Here is a 27516-nt window from a genome sequence, read left to right on the forward strand (position 1 = left end):
TTTCAAAAATGACCAGTATATTTGAAATGGCAATAAAACCTAAACGAGCAGTGATAGAAATACACCGTTTGTTGCAATATGCTTGGGACAACAGTACATTTTCAGGCGGATAAACTTTCGAAATTACAGTAGTTACAATTTTCAATAACAGATGGCGCTGCAAGTGATGTGAAAGATATAGAAGACAACGCAGTCTGTGGCTGCGCCATTCTGTACGTCGTCTTTCTGCTGTAAGCGTGTGCTGTTCACAACGTGCAAGTGTGCTGTAGACAACATGGTTTATTCCTTAGAACAGAGGATTTTTCTGGTGTTGGAATTCCACCGCCTAGAACACAGTGTTGTTGCAACAAGACGAAGTTTTCAACAGAGGTTTAATGTAACCAAAAGACCGAAAAGTGATACAATAAAGGATCTGTTTGAAAAATTTCAACGGACTGGGAACGTGACGGATGAACGTGCTGGAAAGGTAGGGCGACCGCGTACGGCAACCACAGAGGGCAACGCGCAGCTAGTGCAGCAGGTGATCCAACAGCGGCCTCGGGTTTCCGTTCGCCGTGTTGCAGCTGCGGTCCAAACGACGCCAACGTCCACGTATCGTCTCATGCGCCAGAGTTTGCACCTCTATCCATACAAAATTCAAACGCGGCAACCCCTCAGCGCCGCTACCATTGCTGCACGAGAGACATTCGCTAACGATATAGTGCACAGGATTGATGACGGCAATATGCATGTGGGCAGCATTTGGTTTACTGACGAAGCTTATTTTTACGTACCTGGACGGCTTCGTCAATAAACAGAACTGGCGCATATGGGGAACCAAAAAGCCCCATGTTGCAGTCCCATCGTCCCTGCATCCTCAAACAGTACTGGTCTGGGCCGCCATTTCTTCCAAAGGAATCATTGGCCCATTTTTCAGATCCGAAACGATTACTGCATCACGCTATCTGGACATTCTTCGTGAATTTGTGACGGTACAAACTGCCTTAGACGACACTGCGAACACCTGTGGTTTATGCAAGATGGTGTCCGGCCACATCGCACGGCCGACGTCTTTAATTTCCTGAATGAATATTTCGATGATCGTGTGATTGCTTTGGGCTATCCGGAACATACAGGAGGCGGCGTGGATTGGCCTCCCTATTCGCCAGACATGAACCCCTGTGACTTCTTTCTGTGGGGACACTTGAAAGACCAGGTGTACCGCCAGAATCCAGAAACAATTGAACAGCTGAAGCAGTACACCTCATCTGCATGTGAAGCCATTCCGCCAGACACGTTGTCAAAGGTTTCGGGTAATTTCATTCAGAGACTACGCCATATTATTGCTACGCATGGTGGATATGTGGAAAATATCGTACTATAGAGTTTCCCAGACCGCAGCGCCATCTGTTGTTGAAAATTGTAACTACTGTAATTTCGAAAGTTTGTCTGCCTGAAAATGTACTGTTGTCCCAAGCATATTGCAACAAACGGTGTATTTCTATCGCTGCTCGTTTAGTTTTTATTGCCGTTTCAAATATACCGGTCATTTTTGAAACACCCTGTAAGAATATTGGGACTGACCGGTTCCTGCGATGGGCAGCGGCTTGTGGTGGCAGAACGCAAACGGCAGTCAGCTAGAGGCGCGTGTGTGCGTGGCAGAGGCAGGTGACCTCGCGTGTGGAGCCAGCGCTGCGTCTGGCGCGGTGCGTAAGACGACACACGTGGCGCCCGCAGACACAACCCGCCGGCGGCTCGGCTGCCGGGGCACGCTTTCTGCGCCGCAAAACCTGCGCCGGCTTGTGGTAGGTCGCGCGGCGTGCGTAGCAACGGTGAACTGCGGGCATTCTGTTCAGCAGTACGTGCTCCTCTGAAAATAGGAGTAAAAGCATTGCCGTCTCGTCCCTAATGTAAGCCACTAATTCAGCACGGAAATTAGTGCACCAGACGTTAGACTGCGGCCTGTCTGTGCGATCCTACAGAGTAGAGACGCTGACAAAAGCTCCGGTCTGGACGAATCCGAATTCCGCGACAATTTCAGCTGATGCCATAGGTTTATGTGCAAAACTGAACTCTCTAGCTCTGTCGCTCAACACTGGACAATAAGTTATAACTACAGTTTTAAATGTTTCTCGCCGGCCAGAGTGTCGAGCGGTTCTAGGCGCTACAGCCTGGAACCGCGCGACCGCTACGGTCGCAGGTTCGAATCCTGCCTCGGGCATGGATGTGTGTGATGTCCTTAGCTTAGTTAGGTTTAAGTACTTCTAACTTCTAGGGGACTGATGACCTCAGCAGTTAAGTCCCCTAGTGCTCAGAGCTATTTGAACCATTAAATGTTTTTCATTAGACTTGTAGGTATAATGTTGTTGTTGTGATCTTCAGACCAAAGACTGGTTTCATGAAACTCCTCACGCTACTCTATGCTGTGCAAGCCTCTTCATCTCCGAGTAACTACTGGAACTTGCATCCTTCTGAACTTGCTCACTGCTCTCTTCGTCTGCTTCTACGATTTTTACCCTCCACGCTTCCCTCCAATACTAAATTGGTGATCCCTTGATGCCTCAGAACGTGTCCTACCAACCGATCCCTTCTTCTAGTTAAGTTGTGCCACAAATTCGTCTTCTCCCCAGTTATGTCAGTGCCTCCTCATTAGTTACATCATTAACCCATCTAATCTCCAGAATTCTTCAGTAGCACCATATTTCAAAAGCTTCTGTTCTCTTTTTGTCTAAACTGTTTATCGTCCTTGTTTCACTTCCGTACATGGCTACGCTCCATACAAATACTATCAGAAAAACTTCCTGACACTTAAATTTATAACCAATGTAACCAAATTTCTCTTCTTCAGAAACGCTTTCCTTGCCATCGCCAGTCTGCATATTATATCTTCTCTTCTTCGACCATCATCAGTTATTTTTCTGCTCAAATAGCAAAACCCATATATTTCTTTAAGTGTCTTATTTCCTAATCAAATTTCCTCAGCATCATCTGATTTAATTCGACTATATTCCATTATCCCTGTTTTGCTTTTGTTGCTGATCGTCTTATATTCTCCTTTCAAGTGCTCTTCCAAGTCCTTTGTTGTCTCTGACAGAATTAATATATAGTATCTATGAAATGAAGCGATTTCTCATTCGCCGCAGGCAAAACTCGAATATGTATCGTGACTGCCGCAAACCGAAGATCAGTCGGAGAAATTTACAGAAGAAATAACGCAAGGCGTTTATTTCATATTATTAAGTAGTAAGTGTTAATGTTGCATTGTTAGAGTTAATAAATAATGTATAATATTATGTACAGAATTTTCAGTGTACTGAATGTATTGCATATGCTGCACTAGACATACAGACGGCAGGTTTCATGATTACAATAAATAAATAAATAATGCGACGAAGTACTTCACAAGCACAGAGACTGACAGAAGAGTTTATTGGGAACTCGTCAACTCTCTGAGGCACCTACAAATATGGCCTCTCCTCTACACCAGTGTGCGTGTGTGTGTGTGTGTGTGTGTGTGTGTGTGTGTGTGTGTGTGTGTGTGTGTGGGAGTACACCCAAGATAAGCTAACCGAAGAGCCACCTTGCATCTGTTTGATCGTTGCGGCTGCCAGCAGTTGAAAACATGACGCCGTACTCATAAAGACTACCGGCTTGTGCCGATATGTATGCAGCAGAACTAGCGAGCAATGTGACCCTGCTACGGGCAGCTGTTATTTATAATAATAAATATTGCGGTTTAACGTTGTGGTTATAAGAAGTTATGTTTTAAAATCAGAGTTTCAGAACAATATTTTACAAAGAAAAAAAAAGATCAAGTCTCATTGTGAGTTTTATCACAAGTTTCCAAAAATCTAAACTTGTGATTTTTATGTCTGGACGGGGAGGGAGGCGGCGATTATGGTTGAAGAGATGCACTCCGGCTCCGAGTATATTAGGAATAAAGCGATGCATATTGGCACACTGTCCCAGTTTCCATTGAAGCCGACACTACAGAAAGTAGTTTAGAATGAAACGTCCTGTTGATTTGTTGATCATTAGAGGATCCTAAGTAGCTCATTTTGATAACCATGGAGCATAAAATCTATCACGGCCAGATTGAGCAAACAGTAACACCTGAAGAAAATCACGATAAAATTAAGTATTAATTGTTGATCGGAATTCTGGACCTATTCGATGAAACTTACACATACACACACATACATACACATAGTGTGATAGAAGGTATACACACAATTAAAATCAAAACGTAACATTACATTTATAACAATAATTTGCCACCCAAAATTCTAGAATTGTAATACTATAAAAATTTGCAGAGTTTCCAGGTTCATATATTTAGGCGAAAACATTCAACAGCCTCTTCTAGAAAAGAGTAGTTATGAAACCGGTTGCCACGAAAACGACACAAAGTTTGGACTTACGAACGACCTTACCACCACCAAAAAACGCAAAAAAAATTAGACACAACAAGAAAGTCACCAACCAGAGCGTCTTTATTCGACTGAGTCATTTTACGCAGAAAAAAAAGAGCTCACTGAAGAAATCCCAAAAAGATAAATACATTGACGAAGGAACAAAGGGACTAAGAGCAGATAAAGAAACCCGGAAGTTTATCAAGATGTATTTGGATATTACAAAAAATGTAGCCTGAAATTCTATGGATGTACTAAAAGGATACAACCAACCTGATTCACTAGGGAAGTTGTGAATTTCTACGCAACTCCAGTAAAACCAAAATTGAGACAATAAGATGAATCAGGGCAGAACTGTTCAAGAGGACTGAAAGTACTATGGATAACATAAAAGCATAAAACATGGAAAACGTTTTAGGTAGGACATTCACGACACAACCGTTGTCCAGGCAGACGCATCCAAGAGGACTGCAACCAATTGCTCAGACGGTAGGAATCGAGCATATTCAGAGGCAATGAAATAAATATGAGCGTAAAAAAAGGCTAAAAGATAAGTCTGACATGCCCTCTGTTGCAGACAACGTGCTACCAAATTGAACTCTAATAATAATAATCAAGTTTAGATCAGTGTTCTGGCGCAAAACCAGAAAGACGCAGATGAATGCAGATGAATAGCAAAAAGAATCCCGTAATGTTTGAATATTCCATTAGTAGTGCAGCGCTTGACAATGTCATGTCGATTAAATATTTGGGCGTAACATTGCAGAGCGATATGAAGTGGGACAAGCATGTAATGGCAGTTGTGGGGAAGGCAGATAGTCGTCTTCGGTTCATTGGTAGAATTTTGAGATGTGATACACCTGTAAAGGAGACCGCTTATAAAACACTAATACGACCTGTTCTTGAGTACTGCTCGAGCGTTTGGGATCCCTATGAGGTCGGATTGAGGGAGGACATAGAAGCAATTCAGAGGCGGGTTGCTAGATTTGTTACTGGTAGGTTTGATCATCACGCGAGTGTTACGGAAATGCTTCAGGAACTCGGGTGGGAGTCTCTTGAGGAAAGGAGGCGTTCTTTTCGTGAATCGCTAGTGAGGAAATTTAGAGAACCAGCATTTGAGGCTGACTGCAGTACAATTTTACTGCCGCCAACTTATATTTCGCGGGAAAAACCACAAAGATAAGAGAGATTAGGGCTCGCACAGGGGCATATAGACAGTCATTTTTCCCTCGTTCTGTTTGGGAGTTGAACAGGGAGAGAAGATGCTAGTTGTGGTACGAGGCACCCTCCGCCACGCTCCTTATGGTGGATTGCGGAGTATGTATGTAGATGTAGATGTAAAACTGTGAACTTATCTCCGTTACACTCCATAGCCTTGAAACACACACGTCATGGACCATGTTGAACAGTATTTCAGCGGGTCAAAACATATAGAAAACTGATTTCTCTACTGACGTGCAGAAGGGACAAACATTTGTAAGGACTTTCAAGTCCTTTTCCACACTATGATCCAAGTAAGTCCCGTTTTTAGCCTGGGATGATATCTGCAATAATCTGGTTAAATACTGTAGTCCTGTAAGTCATACATTGCTACACGCGAACGTAAAAGAAACGCAGCTTCTTCATCCTAATTCCAAATTTTTGGTGAAAACTTAGGTCAGATTTCGCTTTGCAAATATCATTGAAGGTTTGTACAGTGTTCCATTAAAGTCGAGACTATCACCACATAAAGAGGAGCCCGTACAAAGAGCTGTAAAACAGTAAGGTAAAAGTCGGAAACTTCTGATTCCACTGCAACGCTATAGCAGCAAGTAGGGAACAATGTAAATGAATAAACAACAGCAGCGCTTATCTTACATGACAAACACAAACATTTGCACCTCTACTCCATCCCGATCTGTGTACACACAGATACCGTTGGGTAACGTGGAAAGTTACTGCCTGGTGGTCGAATCGAAGACAGGGCTTCCCACGAACCGAGCGAGGGTTGTTGTGGGGTGGGTCAGAATACCCAAGAACTCAGCAGTTGAGTCCCACAGTGCTCAGAGCCATTTGAAAGAAGTAGTATGACTATGGGGCTTCTTGACCAACCATCAGGTGTGGGTGCAGAACACAGTCTCAGGGTCCAATGAACGCAGTTGTGCCAATATCTGGGGCGATGCCTAGATGCAGGGACTGGGAAATGACATCAGAATCCAAAATGGCGCAACCCAAGATGGCGCCAGCGGGAACCTAAAAACCCCAGTTTGTAGAACTAGCCCAATTGTGCTATAAGGTAATTCAAAAATCCAAGGTGGTGGAACTAGCCCACTTGTGATAGTGGGCCTTATAGCATCATATTCAAAAGTACTCAAACAATCTCAGTTATTGATTAAAAATGTAAAAGTGCACACACAAAGACGCACACACACGCACACACACACACACACACACACACACACACACATGTACATACGGACACATGTACATACAAGAGCTCCAAGTCACAGTCCAATATTTTACCAGCCATTTGAATGAAACATCGAGTCAGTATACTGCCGCCATTTTGCCCACGTTCAAAAGGGTCTGAATGATCTGAATTGCATAAATTGCCACTATGTTCAGAAGTACTGAAACAAACTGAGTTTTATGTAAAGTGGCATCATCCTCATAAATATCTGAATGATCTGAATTTGCATAAAGTGGCACCACGATTAAAAGTCTCCAAGAAACACTAGTTTTCCGCAAATTGGCGCCATGCTCAAATGTATCGGAATGATGCCAGTTTTGTTAAATTGGCATCGTGTTCGAAAGTATCCAAACGACCTGAATTTTGTATAAATTGACGCCATGTTCAAAAGTACCCAGACTATCTCAATTTTGTGTAAATTGGCGCCTCGTTCAAAAGTAATCGAATAACTTGACTTTTGTCAAGTATAAGAACGATCTGAATTTTGCTCAAATCGGCGCCTTGTTTCGAAGTACCTAAACGACCTGACTTGCATAAGATAAACAGGCAATGAGCATGCATACCACAGTTGACATCTTGGCTGTGCTCAAAAGTATCTGAAACACCCTTAACTGCGCAATCGAAACTGCCAGAGTCTTCATCTTGACACCATGCTTATAAGTATCTGAATAAGCTCAATTCTGTAGATGAAATACCCTACCAGTGACGTGTGCACTTGGTTGCCGAAAGCCAACAGTGGCGAGGTGGAAGTGAAGACAGCAGCTTCATGCTTTTGTCAGCAGCTTTGTCAGGCCTGGACTTGTATGGCTTTGCAGAAACTTGAGACACACACACACACACACACATACACGCACATTGTGTAATGTCTGCACACGTATGTCTGCATACAGCTCAGTCCTTACTGTGACATAATCTAGAAAATGTGCGAAGGAGATGGAATACTTTATCTATTATGGAAGTTCATACAGAACTCGATAGACATAAATCACAGGAAAAATACTGAAATATGTAGCTCAGCGTATTATGGAACATTACATTGTTATAATACGTACATATGAAGCTAGTAGGTTACTGTAACATTTTCATAGTACATATATCACAAACACATCACAGTTACGGTTCCGTAATACACTTACAGCATATAGTTTATATTATCAGTTTACATCTTTTCTGTAAACACAGCAACCAGCTTACTTCCTTTTTTCTCTATAACGTATGCAACTCGTAGGTTACAATCACGCTTTCGTAATACATCTACAATATACAGACTGCAGTTTCAGTCTTCACTCTTCTACTACAAATATAGTTGTCAGAATTAATACAATAATGCCCACTACATCATAATCTCTGCTTATAACTAGAAATTTGTATGCATTCTCACCTCTTGTTCATTTACACATTTCTAGGAACATACTGAAAGTCATGTCAGGGTTAACAGGAGCTCTGAATACGTGCCTCAAATTATGTTCGTCTTGGTTGAAAAGAATAACTGCATTAGCGTTGTCTCTAATTACCTGTTTTGAAATATTGCTATATGTTTGACACAATAAAAGCTGCCTAGATAATAATGCCCTCATATGATCTTGTTCACCAGAAACATTGTCATGAAGAATAAATCTCGAAAATCAAGCAATGTTAAATACTCCTTACTCGAAAATGCGAAATATCCAGTACCAAATATTGCTGAAGAGATTTGGAATGTATAATACATTTCATAAATTTAAGACCAGTTTCATAAAGGAGAAGGTTAATAATGACATTCGTTTTTCCACAGTTGTATGGGCCAGATATAAATCATTTAAGCATACCTGGAAATAAATTACCGTGTTTGCACTTTTGTGGTTGTAATCCACCTTCATCAGTAACACGATTGATACGAAGTTGAAGGACAGGCTTCTTGACTTGCATCTTCAAACACACTATGAATTAATCTGAATAAAATTGAGTATAAAAGAACGGTCAAAAATGGTGATCGGATGCTTTTACAGAAAACCTGGGTCAGGATCTGTAGTTGTAGAGCGCTTCGGACAGAACTTGCAGAATATCATTAGTAATTTTCCTGAACACGTCGTTGTAATAGCACGTATAGAGTGGGAGTGTTATGCCTCCAAAACTGTTGCCAGAGATAGGGATTCGGGTGGCATTGTTATGGATGTCTTGTCCGAAAATTACCTTGAGCAGATAAGAGAACCAGCTCGAGAGGGTGACGTCTTAGACCTCCTGGCAACAAACTGACCTAAACTTATCGAATCAGTTAACGTAGAGGAAGGTACCAGTTATCATAAGGCTGTGACAGCATATATAACGATGGATCCTACAAGGAATGTTAAGAAAAGTAGGAAGATATATTAGCTCAGCAAGGGTGACAGGATACAAAATTTCAGAATATCTCAGCAGTCAGCATCAAATATTCGGTGATGAGGACGAAGATCTGGAGAACAAACGGAAAAAATTCAATATGCCCTATACAAGTATGTTCCGAGTAAGGTTTTAAGGCGCTCCAGAAAGGCTCAAAATCATGAAAAGTTCAATTTTTACTTTTTTGCGTTTTCTGAATCTGCAGACTATTACCTTTTAATAGATATATAATTTATTCAATTCCGAAGACTACAACTATTTTTAAATTTTTTTTGAAATGTGTTCTACATGGGCGTGACCCACTGTGGCGCTGTTAAACTGCTGTCAAGTGGTGTTATTATTAACGTCCGTGTTCATCAGGTACATTTTAGTGATGTGAGATAAAGTATGTGTTGTGGCTAACCTGTGATGGTTCAATATATATCGCTGGTGTGATTGTCGATTGTTTCATGTTTATTTACTCTGTCGTTATCTCGAAAATATTCGTAACTAATTCTGTTTCTTGAGTCTCTGTTTTGTTGAAGTATAATAATGAGTGAAAGTAAAGTTATTAGAAATCCTCTGAAGGCTTTTAAGAATAGGAGAAATGTTGGAAAGCCAAAGGTATGTGTTATTACTGTAAACAATAAAGACGATAACCAAGTGAGTGAACCTAACCTCTCAAGTACACCTGCCCATAGCAGTCAAAGTGGGAAAGAAAATACTTCACAGAAGAAGCTTGGTTCAATGAGTGAAAACTATGAATGTTTTATGGGCGAATCGGATGTGAATGAAATATTTGATATGTCGGTTCTCAAAGGAATTTTTTCAAACTATGTAAGATGTATTCATTGTAGTGAAGTTGGTCTGGAAGTCTCCATAATAAAGCACGTAGGACTTGCTAGTGAAATACAACTTAAATGATATAAGTGTTCATACATGACCACCTTTTGGAACAGTGTTGCAGTAACTGCAACTGAAGAAAATGGTAGCAAAATCTACGAACACAACAACGAGCGATGCTTGCTTTAGACAAGGAACGCCTTCGGGCTGCAGACAGGGCTGTAAAGAGTCTAGAAATACAAGCAAGAGTAAAAAGGGGAGGAACAAGAGGAAGCTGGAGGAGGAGTTTGCAGAGGATGAAGATAATCCATCCAATGGACCTGGAATGCACAAAAAAGTTAATCCAATCTTTGTCGCTCGATTCCCAAAACTTTTATTTTCTCATACTAATTACATGTTTTCTAAGGATCTTCCAAACATATTTGTTTCAAACTTTCAGTAAATGTTACACAGTACCTTCTGCATAATTTAACACAGCCTTTTTCCAAAAAACTGTATATTTTTGAATATATAAATAAAAAATTGCAAAAAAATGTTGTGAATTTTCATTACAATTGAAAAAAAATCATCTTTAATAACTGAACTAAAATTTTGTAAAATCCCTGAGTTAAGTTGTAGCCCATATTCCAATAAATAATCTGTAAAAAGTTCAACTTCCTACCTCAAATACTTTGTGAGGAAAGATGTAATTTATAAGCGTTATTTTAACATTGCAAGTATAGGGCGTTCCGGAGCCCCTTAAGAGATGGGAAAGATATACCATGGTTTAATAGCCGTGTCAGGAAAGCGCTACGTAAACAAAGAGAGGAGGAGGATATTGGTGTTTAACGTCCCGTCGACAACGAGGTCATTAGAGACGGAGCACAAGCTCGGATTAGGGAAGGATGGGGAAAGAAGTCGGCCGTGCCCTTTGAAAGGAACCATCCCGGCATTTGCCTGGAGTGATCTAGGGAAATCACGGAAAACGTAAATCAGGATGGCCGGACGCGGGATTGAACCGTCGTCCTCCCGAAAACAAAGAGAACTTCATTTCAGATTCAAGAGAAGTAAAAACCTAGCTGAGAAACAAAAGCTGAACGAAGCGAAAATGAGTGTAAGGAAAGCAATGAGAGAAGCGTTCAATGATTTTGAAAGTAAGACGTTGTCAACCGATCTGAGGAAAAACCCTAAGAGATTTTGGTCGTACATAAAATCAGTAAGTAGGTTAAAATCATGAATTCATTCTCTCAGCGGCCACACCGGCACCGAAACGGAAGATAACAGAGAGAAGGCCATATACTGAATTCTGTCTTCCGAAGTTGTTCCACCGCGGAATATCGTAACACTGTCCCTACTTTCAATCGGCGTACGAACGTCGAAATGGCTTGTAACGAGATAACCGATCGCGAAACGCTTCGTAGTGGAAAGGCTACAGGACCAGATGGGATACCTATAAGGTTCTACAAAGATTATTCCAAAGAACTTTCTCCCCTTATCGTAGATTGCTTGAGCAACGAAAGGTACCTAACGTCTGAAATAAAGCGCAGGTCATTCTCGTTCTAAGAAAGGCCGTAAGACAAATCCAGACAATTATAAATCTACACTCCTGGAAACTGAAATAAGAACACCGTGAATTCATTGTCCCAGGAAGGGGAAACTTTATTGACACATTCCTGGGGTCAGATACATCACATGATCACACTGACAGAACCACAGGCACATAGACACAGGCAACAGAGCATGCACAATGTCGGCACTAGTACAGTGTATATCCACCTTTCGCAGCAATGCAGGCTGCTATTCTCCCATGGAGACGATCGTAGAGATGCTGGATGTAGTCCTGTGGAACGGCTTGCCATGCCATTTCCACCTGGCGCCTCAGTTGGACCAGCGTTCGTGCTGGACGTGCAGACCGCGTGAGACGACGCTTCATCCAGTCCCAAACATGCTCAATGGGGGACAGGTCCGGAGATCTTGCTGGCCAGGGTAGTTGACTTACACCTTCTAGAGCACGTTGGGTGGCACGGGATACATGCGGACGTGCATTGTCCTGTTGGAACAGCAAGTTCCCTTGACGGTCTAGGAATGGTAGAACGACGGGTTCGATGAGGGTTTGGATGTACCGTGCACTATTCAGCGTCCCCTCGACGATCACCAGTGGTGTACGGCCAGTGTAGGAGATCGCTCCCCACACCATGATGCCGGGTGTTGGCCCTGTGTGCCTCGGTCGTATGCAGTCCTGATTGTGGCGCTCACCTGCACGGCGCCAAACACGCATACGACCATCATTGGCACCAAGGCAGAAGCGACTCTCATCGCTGAAGGCGACACGTCTCCATTCGTCCCTCCATTCACGCCTGTCGCGACACCACTGGAGGCGGGCTGCACGATGTTGGGGCGTGAGCGGAAGACGGTCTAACGGTGTGCGGGACCGTAGCCCAGCTTCATGGAGACGGTTGCGAATGGTCCTCGCTGATACCCCAGGAGCAACAGTGTCCCTAATTTGCTGGGAAGTGGCGGTGCGGTCCCCTACGGCACTGCGTAGGATCCTACGGTCTTGGCGTGCATCCGTGCGTCGCTGCGGTCCGGTCCCAGGTCGACGGGCACGTGCACCTTCCGCCGACCACTGGCGACAACATCGATGTACTGTGGAGACCTCACGCCCCACGTGTTGAGCAATTCGGCGGTACGTCCACCCGGCCTCCCGCATGCCCACTATACGCCCTCGCTCAAAGTCCGTCAACTGCACATACGGTTCACGTCCACGCTGTCGCGGCATGCTACCAGTGTTAAAGACTGCGATGGAGCTCCGTATGCCACGGCAAACTGGCTTACACTGACGGCGGCGGTGCACAAATGCTGCGCAGCTAGCGCCATTCGACGGCCAACACCGCGGTTCCTGGTGTGTCCGCTGTGCCGTGCGTGTGATCATTGCTTGTACAGCCCTCTCGCAGTGTCCGGAACAAGTATGGTGGGTCTGACACACCGGTGTCAATGTGTTCTTTTTTCCATTTCCAGAAGTGTATGTCGTTGACGTCAATCTGTTGCAGAATTATGGAATGTGTTTTATGCTCAAGAATTAAGACGTTTTTCGAAAATGAACATCTCCTCCATAAAAATCAACATGGGTCTCGCAAACATATATTCCGAAAAACTCTGCTCGCTCTGTTCCTCCATGACATCCACAGCACAGTGTACAACGGCGGTCGGGCTGATGCCGTGTTCCTTGATTTCAGCGAGGCTTTTGACACCGTCTCGCACTGCCGTTTAGTGAAAAAAATACGAGCTTACAGAGTATCAGAGCAGACTTGCGATTGGATTCAAGACTTTCTTGCAGAGAGAACTCAACACATCGCTCTTAACGGAAGTAAATCGATAGATGTGAAGGTAATACCCGCAGTACCACATGGAAGTGTGATAGAACCGTTGTTGTTTACAATATAAACAAACGATCTAGAAGAAACCGGATGCTCTTTAAGGCTATTTGCAAATGATGCATTTGTCTACACTCAAATAGCAACGTCACAGGATAGTAACAATTAGCAGACCGACCTGCAGAGAATTGATGATGGTGCAGGCTCTGGCAGTTGACCCTGGACGTAAATAAATGTAACATACTGCGCACACATAGGAAAAGAAATCCACTACTGTACAGCTACACTATAGATGACAAGCAGCTGGACGCAGCGTCTGCAGTAAAATATCTAGGCGTAACTATCCAGAGCGACCTTAAGTGGAATGACCATACAAAACAGATAGTGGGAAAAGTAGATACCAGTATCCGATTCATCGGAAAATCTTAAGGAAATGTAACTCATCCACGAAAGAAGTGGCTCATAAGGCGCTTGTTCGACCGATTCTTGAGTACTGTTCATCTGTCTGGGATCCCTATCAGGTAGGAGTGATAGAGGAGGTAGAGAAGATCCAACGAAGAGGGGCGCGTTTCGTCATGGGATTTTTAGCTGGCGAGAGAGCGTTACGGAGATGCTAAACAAATTCCGCTGGCAGACGTTACAAGAGAGGCGTTGTGCATCACGGAGAGATTTACTATTGAAATTTCGGGACAGCGCTTTTCAGGAGGATTCGGACAACATGTTACTTCCCCCCACATACATCTCGCGTGTTGACCACGAGGAGAAAATTTGAAAAGTTAGAGCCAATACGCAGATTAAAACCGAAGAAACTGCAAAAAGGTGGGAATTTAAGGAGATGGGACCTGGATAAACTGAAAGAACCAGAGGTTGTACAGAGTTTCAGGGAGAGCATAAGGGAACAACTGACAGGAATGGGGGAAAGAAATACAGTAGAAGAAGAATGGGTAGCTTTGACGGATGAAGTAGTGAACGCAGCAGAGGATCAAGTAGGTAAAAATACGAGGGCTAGTAGAAATCCTTGGGTAACAGAAGAAATATTGAATTTAATTGATGAAAGGAGAAAATATAAAAATGAAGTAAATGAAGCAGGCAAAAAGGAATACAAACGTCTCAAAAATGAGATCGACAGGAAGTGCAAAATGGCTAAGCAGGGATGGCTAGAGCACAAATGTAAGGATGTAGAGGCTTACCTCACTAGGGGTAAGATAGATACTGCCTACAGGAAAATTAAAGAGACCTTTGGGGAGAAGAGAACCACTTGTATGAATATCAAGAGCTCAGATGGCAACCCAGTTCTAAGCAAAGAAGGGAAAGCAGAAAGGTGGAAGGAGTATATAGAGAGATTATACAAGGGCGATGTACTTGAGGACAATATTATGGAAATGGAAGAGGATGTAGATGAAGATGAAATGGGAGATACGATACTGCGTGAAGAGTTTGACAGAGCACTGAAAGACCTGAGTCGAAACAAGGCCCCGGGAGTAGACAACATTCCATTAGAACTACTGATGGCCTCGGGAGAGCCAGTCATGACAAAACTCTACCATCTGGTGAGCAAGATGTATGAGACAGGCGAAATACCCTCAGACTTCAAGAAGAATATAATAATTCCAATCCCAAAGAAAGCAGGTGTTCACAGATGTGAAAATTACCGAACTATCAGTTTAATAAGTCACAGCTGCAAAATACTAACGCGAATTCTTTACAGACGAATGGAAAAACTGGTAGAAGCGGACCTCGGGGAAGATCAGTTTGGATTCCGTAGAAATACTGGAACACGTGAGGCAATACTGACCTTACGACTTATCATAGAAGAAAGATTAAGGAAAGGCAAACCTACGTTTCTAGCATTTGTAGACTTAGAGAAAGCTTTTGACAATGTTGACTGGAATACTCTCTTTCAAATTCTAAAGGTGGCAGGGGTAAAATACAGGGAGCGAAAGGCTATTTACAATTTGTACAGAAACCAGATGGCAGTTAAAAGAGTCGAGGGACATGAAAGGGAAGCAGTGGTTGGGAAGGGAGTAAGACAGGGTTTCAGCCTCTCCCCGATGTTATTCAGTCTGTATATTGAGCAAGCAATGAAGGAAACAAAAGAAAAATTAGGAGTAGGTATTAAAATCCATGGAGAAGAAATAAAAACTTTGAGGTTCGCCGATGACATTGTAATTCTGTCAGAGACAGCAAAGGACTTGGAAGAGCAGTTGAATGGAATGGACAGTGTCTTGAAAGGAGGATATAAGATGAACATCAACAAAAGCAAAACGAGGATAATGGATTGTAGTCGAATTAAGTCGGGTGATGCTGAGGAAATTAGATTAGGAAATGAGAAACTTAAAGTAGTAAAGGACTTTTGCTATTTGGGGAGCAAAATAACTGATGATGGTCGAAGTAGAGAGGATATAAAATGTAGACTGGCAATGGCGAGGAAAGCGTTTCTGAAGAAGTGAAATTTGTTAATATCGAGTATAGATTTAAGTGTCAGGAAGTCATTTCTGAAAGTAGTTGTATGGAGTGTAGCCATGTATAGAAGTGAAACATGAACGATAAACAGTTTGGACAAGAAGAGAATAGAAGCTTTCGATATGTGGTGCTACAGAAGAATGCTGAAGATTAGATGGGTAGATCGTATAACTAATGAGGAAGTATTGAATAGGATTGGGGAGAAGAGAAGTTTGTGGGTAAACGAATCATTGATGTCGATGCTGAAGTTCAGTCTGCAACCACAAAACACTGCAGGTCCGTCCAGTAGAGAGTGTGCAGCGACAGATTTGATGGTATTCTTTTTCTTGTCGGCGGCAGATGTGGTCATTTCAACGTTTTCAATAGTTTTATATATTGTCTGTCTTGCACGACGACGGGATCTTCTGTATGGCATCAAGGAATCACCAACTTAGTATTGGAGGGCAGCGTGGAGGGTAAAAATCGTAGACGGAGACCAAGAGATGAATACACTAAGCAGATTCAGAAGGATGTAGGTTGCAGTAGGTACTGGGAGATGAAGAAGCTTGCACAGGGTAGAGTAGCATGGAGAGCTGCATCAAACCAGTCTCAGGACTGAAGACCACAACAACAACAGAGCCAATACAGAGGCTTACCGACAATCATTCTTCCCACACACTATTCACGAGTAGGGTGACCATACGTCCCGATTAATCGGGATTGTCCCGCTTTTTGAGGCTCAAAAATTTGTCCCGACTTTTTTTTTAAACAAGCAATTTGTCCCGATTTTCAAGGATTATTTTCAGACATTTACAAAGTGGATAAAATATTTTCTGAGTGTCGATTTTATACACTATCAATTGAAACTGACATTCCGTACGTTGGTACCCCCTGATAATGTACAGCTTAAGCACTATAATTGTTGCGTACTCTTATTTTCAGTGCTAACACGTCGTGGCGATGCCGTAACGAAAATCAAAGTTTTCGGGAGAGCTTCAGAGGAAATTTCCTTGCTTCACTGCTAGAGACAATGACTGTTCAGCAAAATGTAACGTATGTAACTGTGCTGAATCCGTGTCTCATGGTGGTGCTGCAGATCTCAAGCATCATATGGAATCAGAGAAACACTGGAAGAATCTTCGATCGGCAGGTTCCTCGCAAAAAATGACGAGATATTTTGTAACTTCAAATACACAGGAACAGAAAAACGTAGCTGCAGCAGAAGGAACCCTGTCATTCCATGTTGTTAAACACCACCAAAGCTATCGTTCTAATGACTGCCGTGTTCAACTAAACAAACAAAAATTTCCTGATTCTAAGATTGCAGAAAATGTTTCGTGTGGAAGAACAAAGTGTGAAGCAATTATCAACAATGTTATAGCTCCGCATTCCCAGAAACAGGTAATAGTTTCAGTAAATACAGTTGCACTGACTTCTATTCATACCTATTAGGCAAACCTGAGTTGCTGAATGAAATTTCATCTTCGAAGAAACATGATTGCAGTGTGGAATCCACAAAACCATAAATCCCTTGTGTTTACTAAGAACTTTTTTTGTAGTGATTGTTACTGTATGTCTTTCTACATTCTCTGTTATAAATGTTACATTTCTTAACAAATAAATTTCTGAAAACTTGAAATGTACTTCTTTCCAGTCTTTCCATTCTTTGTTTGGTTTTGTACACACACACGCACACACACACAAATATCAGTGAAGGCTATATTTGCAGAGGAAGAAGAAATGTTAGCATTAAAAGTGATATTTAACGAGAAATAAAAGTTGTCCCACTTTTTGGCCAAGAAAATGTATGAAAGTCCCACTTTTGTCCGAAGAAAATACGGTCACCCTATTCACGAGTGGCACGGGGTTGGAGGGATCAGATAGTGGTACCGAAAGTACCCTCCGCCACGCACTATTTAATGGCTTGCGGAGTATGATGTAGATGTAGACGTAGATATACATGTGAACAACAGACTTGTTGACGTCTGCACATGTGCCCTGATACAGTCTTCAAGCGTGTCTTATTTTGCTCAATTGACGTAAATGCATTTGCCCTTTCTCAGACAAGTCGAGACTTCCACATTCAAGGAATAACTGATGCAGTCTCCAAGCAGGTGACATTCTGCTGAGTCCACTTAAATGCATGTGAACTTTGTCAGAGTATCCGAGACTTGCAGATGCAAGAGATACGTGTTTCAGTCTCCAAGTGTGTCATACTTTGCTGAGATACGGGCAAATCGAAGTGTCAAACCACTTGTGTAAATCACTTTCAATAATTTTTTCGCTTTTTCAAGTGATGCTTAATCTGTGAGATCAATAATGCCAGTCAGTGAACCATGTGTGTTATGTACTATCATAAAAAACAATGCATATTTCTTTTGCTCCAAAGATAGAATTTTCGCCCACGAAGACAGATCGAACTTTCCTCTGTATGGAGTCTTGTCGATTGGTGGTTTTGTCAAAAACAAACGGAGCGACCATCACACTGTTCCAAGTTTTCTCGAAGTTAACGTATCATATTTGCTGCATTTCGTAATTATACTTGAGTATTACGAAAATATGCAGTTTATGTGATACAATGAATTGTATGTTCAAATGTGTGTAAAATCTTATGGGACTTAACTGCTAAGGTCATCAGTCCCTAAGCTTACACACTACTTAACCTAAATTATCCTAAGGACGAACACACACACACACACACACACACACACACACACGCCCGAGGGAGGACAATGAAATGTAGATATCTCGTAAACACCTGATTTTTAGTATGCTTGTTGTGCTAAGGTGCCGAAAAATGTGACGTCGGTGGGTAAAGGCCTAAAAAGAACTGTCAACTATTACAGCTATTACAGGCTTGCTTGGCGTATTATTTCAGCCACATGTTCTTTATTGTTACAGAACAAGAATACGATTTACAAGTGCAGACAATATTGTGGCACTTAATTTGAGAGCCCACGATCGTGTGTTAGGCGCCAAAGTGTTTCTTAACCATGAAGTCACTCAATAACCGCACTTTTCCAATAGCTGATACTGCACTATACGACCTACTTAATGTGGGAGAACATCTTAAGCTAGCCGGCAATACATATATCAGGTGATGTATAAAATCTTCACCAACTTCAGGTTACACACAACGAAGATACTATCTCATCAACGTCTGAAGATTATTTATTTTGTCAAGTTCTTGCACGCTTCAGAGTGGTTCCTTTGCTCATGAATCTGAAATGCACCAGTAAAACTCGTTTCTTCCTTCAGCCCAATGTAAAAAGCGGTTGCAACCGGATTAGTTGATTTTTTTTTTTTTTTTACGTTGCTATACCGACCCAGCGATATCGTTTTACTGCAGTATATTTTACGATGCGCCAGTTCTGATAATCGCAGTATCTCTGTTTTCTGCTAAAACGTAATTAGTGTATCTTATTTTTGTTGGTAGACAATGTCTCTTAAAAGTTAACTATTCTTCACAGATAGAAGAGATAGTGGGCCCATAGCCTCATGTAATCTCATGTGTTTTCACTTTTCAGTTATAATTAGGGTAATCAGTTTTCGCCAGAGGCTGTTCCCACTTCCACAGGGCTGAAGTGAGTAGTCTCTGGAACGAAATATCGTTTTTTAAATAAAATGCAAATTATAATTAAATATCAATTATCACTTCGCTGAACAGTTTACAAATCTTTCAATATTAATCATCATTTTAGCGGTTTTTTTTATCATGACAGAACAGATTAATAAAGTTCATTTGCTAAATTGCACTTACTTTTAGAAACCAAAGATACAAATCTTTTATCTCTTCATTAGCGTCACTGTGAACTTCGTATTTAATTACGAACTTTTATAAAACTGAAAATACTTTTTTCTAATAACGATTCTCCACACAGATCTATTCCCCAGATTTTCACAAAAAAATCAGGACACTGATATCTTCCAATTAATTTCAACAACTTCACACAAGTTGTGTAATGCAATAACACGATCGGCATGCAAGTCTGGACCTTTCAAAATCACAAGTTCGACTGACAATTTTTTAATACAAATTTTGTCTTTCACTCTTGTACATTGTTAGAAAACAAGCTTTTCCATGCTTTCGAACAAATGTACAAAATCCCTAATAGATGTATTAGTTCACAAATTTACTTCCGTGCTGAAAATCTGATATTCTTACGCTATACCCACACAACAACTTCCACTAACTGTACTCTTCGTTGTTAAATGTCCATTTGTAGTCACGCTTATTCGATTTCGTCACTCTCTCGATCTATTTTCGGAGGCCCTAATTACTATGCGGCTAACTTTTCCTGTTAATTTACTTTTCTGTTCCCACAATGAAATTTTCACTCTGAGCGGGATGTGCGCTGATATAAAAGTTCCTGGCAAATTATAGCTGTGTGGCGGACCGAGACTCGAACTCGGAACCTTTGCTCTTCCCAGGGAAGGGCCCTACCGACTGAGCTACCCAAGCACGACTCACGACCCGTCCTCATAGCTTTACTTTTCTGTTAGCATTTAAAAGAGTTTCAACGTAGTTCATATTGACATTGCACATGAAAGGCGATTCCGGCATAGCAAACAACCAACTCCACACACAGAAAGTCCCGTTTGTGGAAATGATTAAACTCAAGTAGTAATGTATACCAACATGGTCACTTAACTAGAATACAAATGAGGTACTGAGATTCATAAGGGCCTAAAGCACACCACCGTCGATACTATGTTTAAGTGAATATCAGAGAAACCTGTGATACAGCTTTTCGTGAATTTTCATATATACATTGTGAGCCTACAGCACAAACAAACGTGGCTCACCATGAGATCAATAGACTTCAGGAGCATGAATAAATGCTACATCTCCCAATCGCCGGTGATGAGCTTTAGGCCCTTATGATTCTCAGCGTTTCAAATGGATTACTGTATGATAAAATTCATAACTTAATACACTACAACTCATTCAGAAACCCACAAAATGGTTTACTGTCAGTACAGCTTTAAAACATACTGACGTCCGATCTAATTTTACTACACTATATAGTGAGTGAATTAGCGTATTTGGGGAGTTTGCTATCGTCTAGCAGTTTTATGCCGAGCGTACGGGGATAAAAGTCTACCGCAGTGTGCTAACACCTGGCGGCGCTGGGGGTTGGGTTTGATTGTTTGGGGAAGGAGACCAGACAGCGAGGTCATCGGTCTCATCGGATTAGGAAATGATGGGGAAGGAAGTCGGCCGTGCCCTTTCAAACGAACCATCCCTGCATTTGCCTGGGGCGATTTAGGGAAAACACGGGAGACCTAAATCAGGATGGCCGGACGCGGGATTGAACCGTCGGGTTTCCAGTGAGCCAACCACTGCGCCACCTCGCTAGGTTGGCAGCGCCGGCGTAAAACTTCTAGTCGAGTGGTAAGGGCTAGCTGAGCACATCGTGAACAATCCGCATTGTCTATCAAATCCGTATGTATCTGGCCCTTAAGAGAATTACGTTATGTGAGTCGCGCATGCGCAAATTCCCCTTAAAAACGTGCACAACTGAAGGTGTGCTCGCGATCCTGAGGCCAAGTTTCTTGGAGTCAAGAAGAGCAGAAGCGCTATAGATTTAAGTGCCTTATCTTTTAGATTGCAGCATCTATGTTGCGTTTTAACAGCATTCAAATAAAAATAACGATAAATCCGCAAAGTTAGTGTTCCCGTACTTTGGTGCTTTTAAACAGGAGTCTCTACTGTGTATTGTGTGAAAAGTGGCAATTGACCCTACATAATGCAATGTCTGAAGTCACCCATATGAGTACTAAAAAGAATCCGGTAAATATCTAAAAGCTGCTAATTCAACTAAATACTATTGACATCTTCAATTTTTTGGTCCTGTCCTCCTCAGTTGCGCGTAATACTACGGTATGTTGATGATTTTCACTTATGGACCGTCTGACAGCAACTGAATAAAACACAATTTTAGTGCCATACGCGTTTCGCCTTTATTTTCTGCAAGGTATCATCAGTGGCCTGGAATATGTACATATGTTAGGTATTTTACTTACATTTTTGTCACTGTGCCTATAGGTTATAAACAGTTCTGGTGGTTGGTATTTCCTATTACGTAGTAATGTTTTGAACTGTACTTGCAGGTTGCGCAGACAGTTTCTTACATATTACGATTTAGGGAAAACACGGGAGACCTAAATCAGGATGGCCGGACGCGGGATTGAACCGTCGGGTTTCCAGTGAGCCAACCACTGCGCCTACTCGCTCGGTTGGCAGCGCCGGCGTAAAACTTCTAGTCGAGTGGTAAGGGCTAGCTGTGCACATCGTGAACTAATATATATATATATATATATATATATATATATATATATATATATATATCACACCAAAACACACACACACACATACACAAGTGCACACACAAATGCATACACGAACAGACCACAGATACTTCGATAGTTACACTCATAAGTTTGGCAGTAATATATATATATATATCACACCAAAACACACACACACACATACACAAGTGCACACATAAATGCATACACGAACAGACCACAGATACTTCGATAGTTACACTCATAAGTTTGGCAGTAATATTCGATCTTTGGCAAAAACATTTGACAGTCGGCAACAGAAACCAAAACATTGCATTAAAACAAGCGTTCAGTGCATAGTGCTGTGGAAAGCAGAAAAAACAGCAAATTGGCGCTCATAGGAAGAAGAACAAGACCAAAAATGCAACAGGAGCGTAATACGAGGGCAGTTCAATAAGTAATGCAACACATTTTTTTTCTGAAACAGGGGTTGTTTTATTCAGCATTGAAATACACCAGGTTATTCCCCAATATTTTAGCTACACAACACTATTTTTCAACGTAATCTCCATTCAATGCTACGGCCTTACGCCACCTTGAAATGAGGGCCTGTATGCCTGCACGGTACCATTCCACTGGTCGATGTCGGAGCCAACGTCGTACTGCATCAATAACTTCTTCATCATCCGCGTAGTGCCTCCCACGGATTGCGTCCTTCATTGGGCCAAACATATGGAAATCCGACGGTGCGAGATCGGGGCTGTAGGTTGCATGAGGAAGAACAGTCCACTGAAGTTTTGTGAGCTCCTCTCGGGTGCGAAGACTTGTGTGAGGTCTTGCGTTGTCATGAAGAAGGAGAAGTTCGTTCAGATTTTTGTGCCTATGAACACGCTGAAGTCGTTTCTTCAATTTCTGAAGAGTAGCACAATACACTTCAGAGTTGATCGTTTGACCATGGGGAAGGACATCGAACAGAATAACCCCTTCAGCGTCCCAGAAGACTGTAACCATGACTTTACCGACTGAGGGTATGGCTTTAAACTTTTTCTTGGTAGGGGAGTGGGTGTGGCGCCACTCCATTGATTGCCGATTTGTTTCAGGTTCGAAGTGATGAACCCATGTTTCATCGCCTGTAACAATCTTTGACAAGAAATTGCCACCCTCAGCCACATGACGAGCAAGCAATTCCGCACAGATGGTGTTCGGTTAGACAACGAGGGACCCAGCGGGAACAAACCTTTGAATATCCCAACTGGTGAACAATTGTGACAGCACCACCAACAGAGATGTCAAGTTGAGCACTGAGATGTTTGATGGTGATCCGTCGGTCATCTCGAACGAGTGTGTTCGCACGCTCCGCCATTGCAGGAGTCACAGCTGTGCACGGCCGGCCCGCACGCGGGAGATCAGACAGTCTTGCTTGACCTTGCGGCGATGATGACACACGCTTTGCCCAACAACTCACCGTGCTTTTGTCCACTGCCAGATCACCGTAGACATTCTGCAAGCGCCTATGAATAGCTGAGATGCCCTGGTTTTCCGCCAAAAGAAACTCGATCACTGCCCGTTGTTTGCAACGCACATCCGATACAGACGCCATTTTAACAGCTCCGTACAGCGCTGCCACCGGTCGGAAGTCAATGAAACTATACGAGACGAAGCGGGAATGTTTGAAAATATTCCACAAGAAATTTCCGGTTTTTTCAACCAAAATTGGCCGAGAAAAAAAATGTGTTGCATTACTTATTGAACTGCCCTCGTATGTAAGAAACTGTCTGCGCAACCTGTAAGTACAGTTCAAAACATTACTACTTAATAGGAAATACCAACCACCAGAACTGTTTATGACCTATAGGCACAGTGACAAAAATGTAAATAAAATAGCTAACATATGTACATATTACAGGCCACTGATGATGCCTTGCAGAAAATAAAGGCGAAACGCGTATGGCACTAAAATTGTGTTTCATTCAGTTGCTGTCAGACGGTCCATAAGTGAAAATCATCAACATACCGTAGTAAATACCTATTAATTGGAATTAAGAACAACTTAAACGGGAATGAAGAAGCAGATAACCATGTGGGGAAAGCAACCCGAAGACTGCATTTTATTGGAAGAACACGTAGAAGATGCGGCAGGTGTACTCCGTCTTCTGCCAGAGTGCTGCTGTGTAATGTGGTGTCCTTACCAGAGAGAAAATCGAGATAGTTCAAAGAAGGGCAGCTGGTTTTCTACCATCGCGAATTATTGAAGAAAGTGTCACGGATATGACACACAAGTTTGGATAGATATCATTAGAACAAAGACGCTTTTTGTTGCGGCGTGATCTTTCCAAGAAATCTGAATCGCTCCTCGTCGAATGGAAAAATATTTTTTTGACACCCATGTAAACATGGAAAAACGGTCAATGTAATAAAATAGAGAAATCGGAGCTTGTACGGAAAGATTTAAGTGTTCGTTTTCCCTGTGTGCTGCTACAGAGTGGAACGGTAGGAAAATGGTGTGAAAGTGGTTGGATGAAACCTCTGCCAGGCATCTATGTCTGAATCGCCGACTAGTTATGTTGATATACAACGTGCATTCCATAAGTAATGCGACCAAATTCATAAAAGATCGTTTATTGAATATATTTGTACAAATAATCAAAAATTTTCAAAATAACACCCTCTTGAGTCGATACACTTCTGGAGGCGGTGTTTCCATGCCTGGAAGGCATCCTGGAATGCCTTTTCCGGAATGTCCTTTAGAGCTGATGTAACACGTGCCTAGATGCTTTCAATAGTGTCCCAATGTTTTCCTTTCATGACTCTTTTTAACCGAGGAAACAAAAAAAAAAAGTCATTGGGAGCCAGGTTAGGACTGTAGGGAGGCTGGGGAATCAATGGGTCTTGGTCCTGGCCAGGAAGTCATTGACAATGAAGGCGCTGTGACTCGGCACATTGTCGTGGTGAACTATTCACGTGTCCTTGATGTCGCTTTGGCAGCGCAAGACCCTCCTTTTCAGTCTTTTGAGCACTTCCAAGTAGAAAGCTGAGTTCACTGTAGTCCCGTTAGGTATGAATACGTGGTGGACAAGGCCCCTGACGTCAAACAAGACAATTAGCATGGTTTTGATCCTGGACTTGCTCATGTGTGCCTTCTTGGGACGGGGCGACGATGGGGTGTGCCAATCTAAACTCTATCTTTTTGTCTCAGGGTCGTACTCCGAAATCCACGACTCATCACCAGTTATAACCGCGTTTAAAAAATGAGGATCATTTTCACACATTTCCAACATTTTTCGGCACCAATGCACTCGCATGTGCTTGTGTTCGTCAGTCAACACTTTTGGGACGAGTTTGGCGCACACCTTTCTCATGTTCAAATCTTCAGTCACAATGCGGAAAACGGTTGTTTTTGACATGTTTAGAGTTTGTGCTATCAATTGTCAGAGTTCAAACAATCGCGCACACGCGTCACATTTTCGTCGACTCGTGCTGTTGATGGCCGTCCACTACGAGGTTCGTCGGTGATCTCCTCTCGGCCCTCCATGAACGAGTTGTGCCATCGCAAAACTTCTGATTTGGACGAGCAATCAGTCCCAAAGGCATGCTAAAGTAATGGAAACGTTTCGGTGGCCGGCTTCCCAAGTTTAACGCAAAATTTGATAGCTCTACAGAATGATCCATTGTGCCGTGCTACATAAACTCAAAACGGGGTTAACGGAAACGCACGTCCTGAGTCTCCGGCAGTTCGCAGCCGAATGAGACAAAGAGGGTTTTGAAGCTAACACCCCCCTCCAGTTAGCCCAGCCGGTTACAACACGCTGTGGTGTACCGTTGCGTCAGAAAAAAAAATTGGTCGCCTTACTTATGGAACGCACTCTGTAGCTGTAGAAAGTGAGTCACGTATATTTTGTACTGTCTGGGAACAATAATACACACACTTCAGTCGTGGAAATTATACAACATTCAAAATTACGTGCGACTTTTGACGTTTGGCTTACCTATGAGAACGTGACGCCAATGGCCAGGCAACACCAATGGCGAAACGGCTTTGCCTATCACGCCGCCAGCATTTCCGTTGGTGAACCGCTCCTGTTTGCACGCAGTGGGTAAGCACAACCAGGTGGTGTCACGCCTGCGTTCATTAGCTCTCGTTGCAATGTGGTGTTTTCTGGCGCTGAAGTGTTCTGTAGTAGTCGGATATTCTGAACAGGTGTTTTTTGTTGGCGTTGCATTAATAATTACAGTACAGTGCATCTGAACACGAGATTCGCAGTAAAAGTGGTCGTCCAGCAACTTGTTCACCAGCTGTGAAGATAATGTTCTGCTGCAAAATATTCCTCCGAATGCGGCAACAGTAACGGACAATGCGCCTTACCATTTCGCTGGGATGGATAAAGCTCCGATAGTACAGTGGGGTAAGAGCGGTTCTAGGTCGTCCAACAACTTGTTCACCAGCTGTGAAGATATTGTTCTACTGCAAAATATTCCTCCGAATCCGGCAACAGTAACGGACAATGCGCCTTACCATTTCGCTTGTGATGGATAAAGCTCCGATAGTGTAGTGGGGTAAAAGATCAAACAAGAAATTCGAGCTGGCCGCTGTGGCCGAGTGGTTCTAGGCGCTTCAGTCCGGAACCGAGCTGCTGCTACGGTCGCAGGTTCGAATCCTGCCTCGGGCATGGATGTGTGTGATGTCCTTAGGTTAGTTAGGTTTAAGTAGTGCTAAGTCTAGGGGACTGATGACTTTAGAAGTTCCATAGTGCTTAGAGCCATTTGAACCATTTGAAGAAATTCGAGACACAAGCATCTGCAGGCAAAGTGATGTGCACAGATTGCTGGGAAAGCCAGGGTGTGGTTCTTATGGATGTCCTGGAGCCTGGAGAAACTGTCAGTTTAGCACAAGACGACACAGACTAAGCTGCAAGCTCGAATTTCGAGTGTAAGGCCAGAGAGGAAGACCAGCTTTCACCTGCAACATGATAATAGCAGCCCCGACGCCAGTTTTGCGACCGTACAGCTCATTGCAAAATTCGGCTGGACTGCCTTACCACATCCACTGTACAGTCCCGATTTAGCGTCTTCAGACTTCCATCTCTTTGGGCCTCTGAAAGATGGGCTATGTGGCGAACATTTTCAAGACTCAGATGTTGTTGCCAAAGCTGTAAAGAAATTGTTAGCCTCACCTGGTGCCGATTTTTACAAGCGCGCCGTGCAGGCTCTGGTTCATTGTTGCCAAAAGTGCATAACGAATGGTGGTGACTTTGTGGAAAAATGACAGTCTGTAGCTGAAATATTTCTGTATTTAGCTGTGCTGTCGTGGTTTATGTATCTTCTGTAGTTTCCATAGGAGACATTACTTTTGGAACGACGTTCAGACTATGAGACAGCGGGACATAGGCAGGTGGATTTTTCTATAGGAATA

This window comes from Schistocerca serialis, chromosome 7, assembly GCF_023864345.2.
Source record: "Schistocerca serialis cubense isolate TAMUIC-IGC-003099 chromosome 7, iqSchSeri2.2, whole genome shotgun sequence".
NCBI lineage: Eukaryota > Metazoa > Arthropoda > Insecta > Orthoptera > Acrididae > Schistocerca > Schistocerca serialis.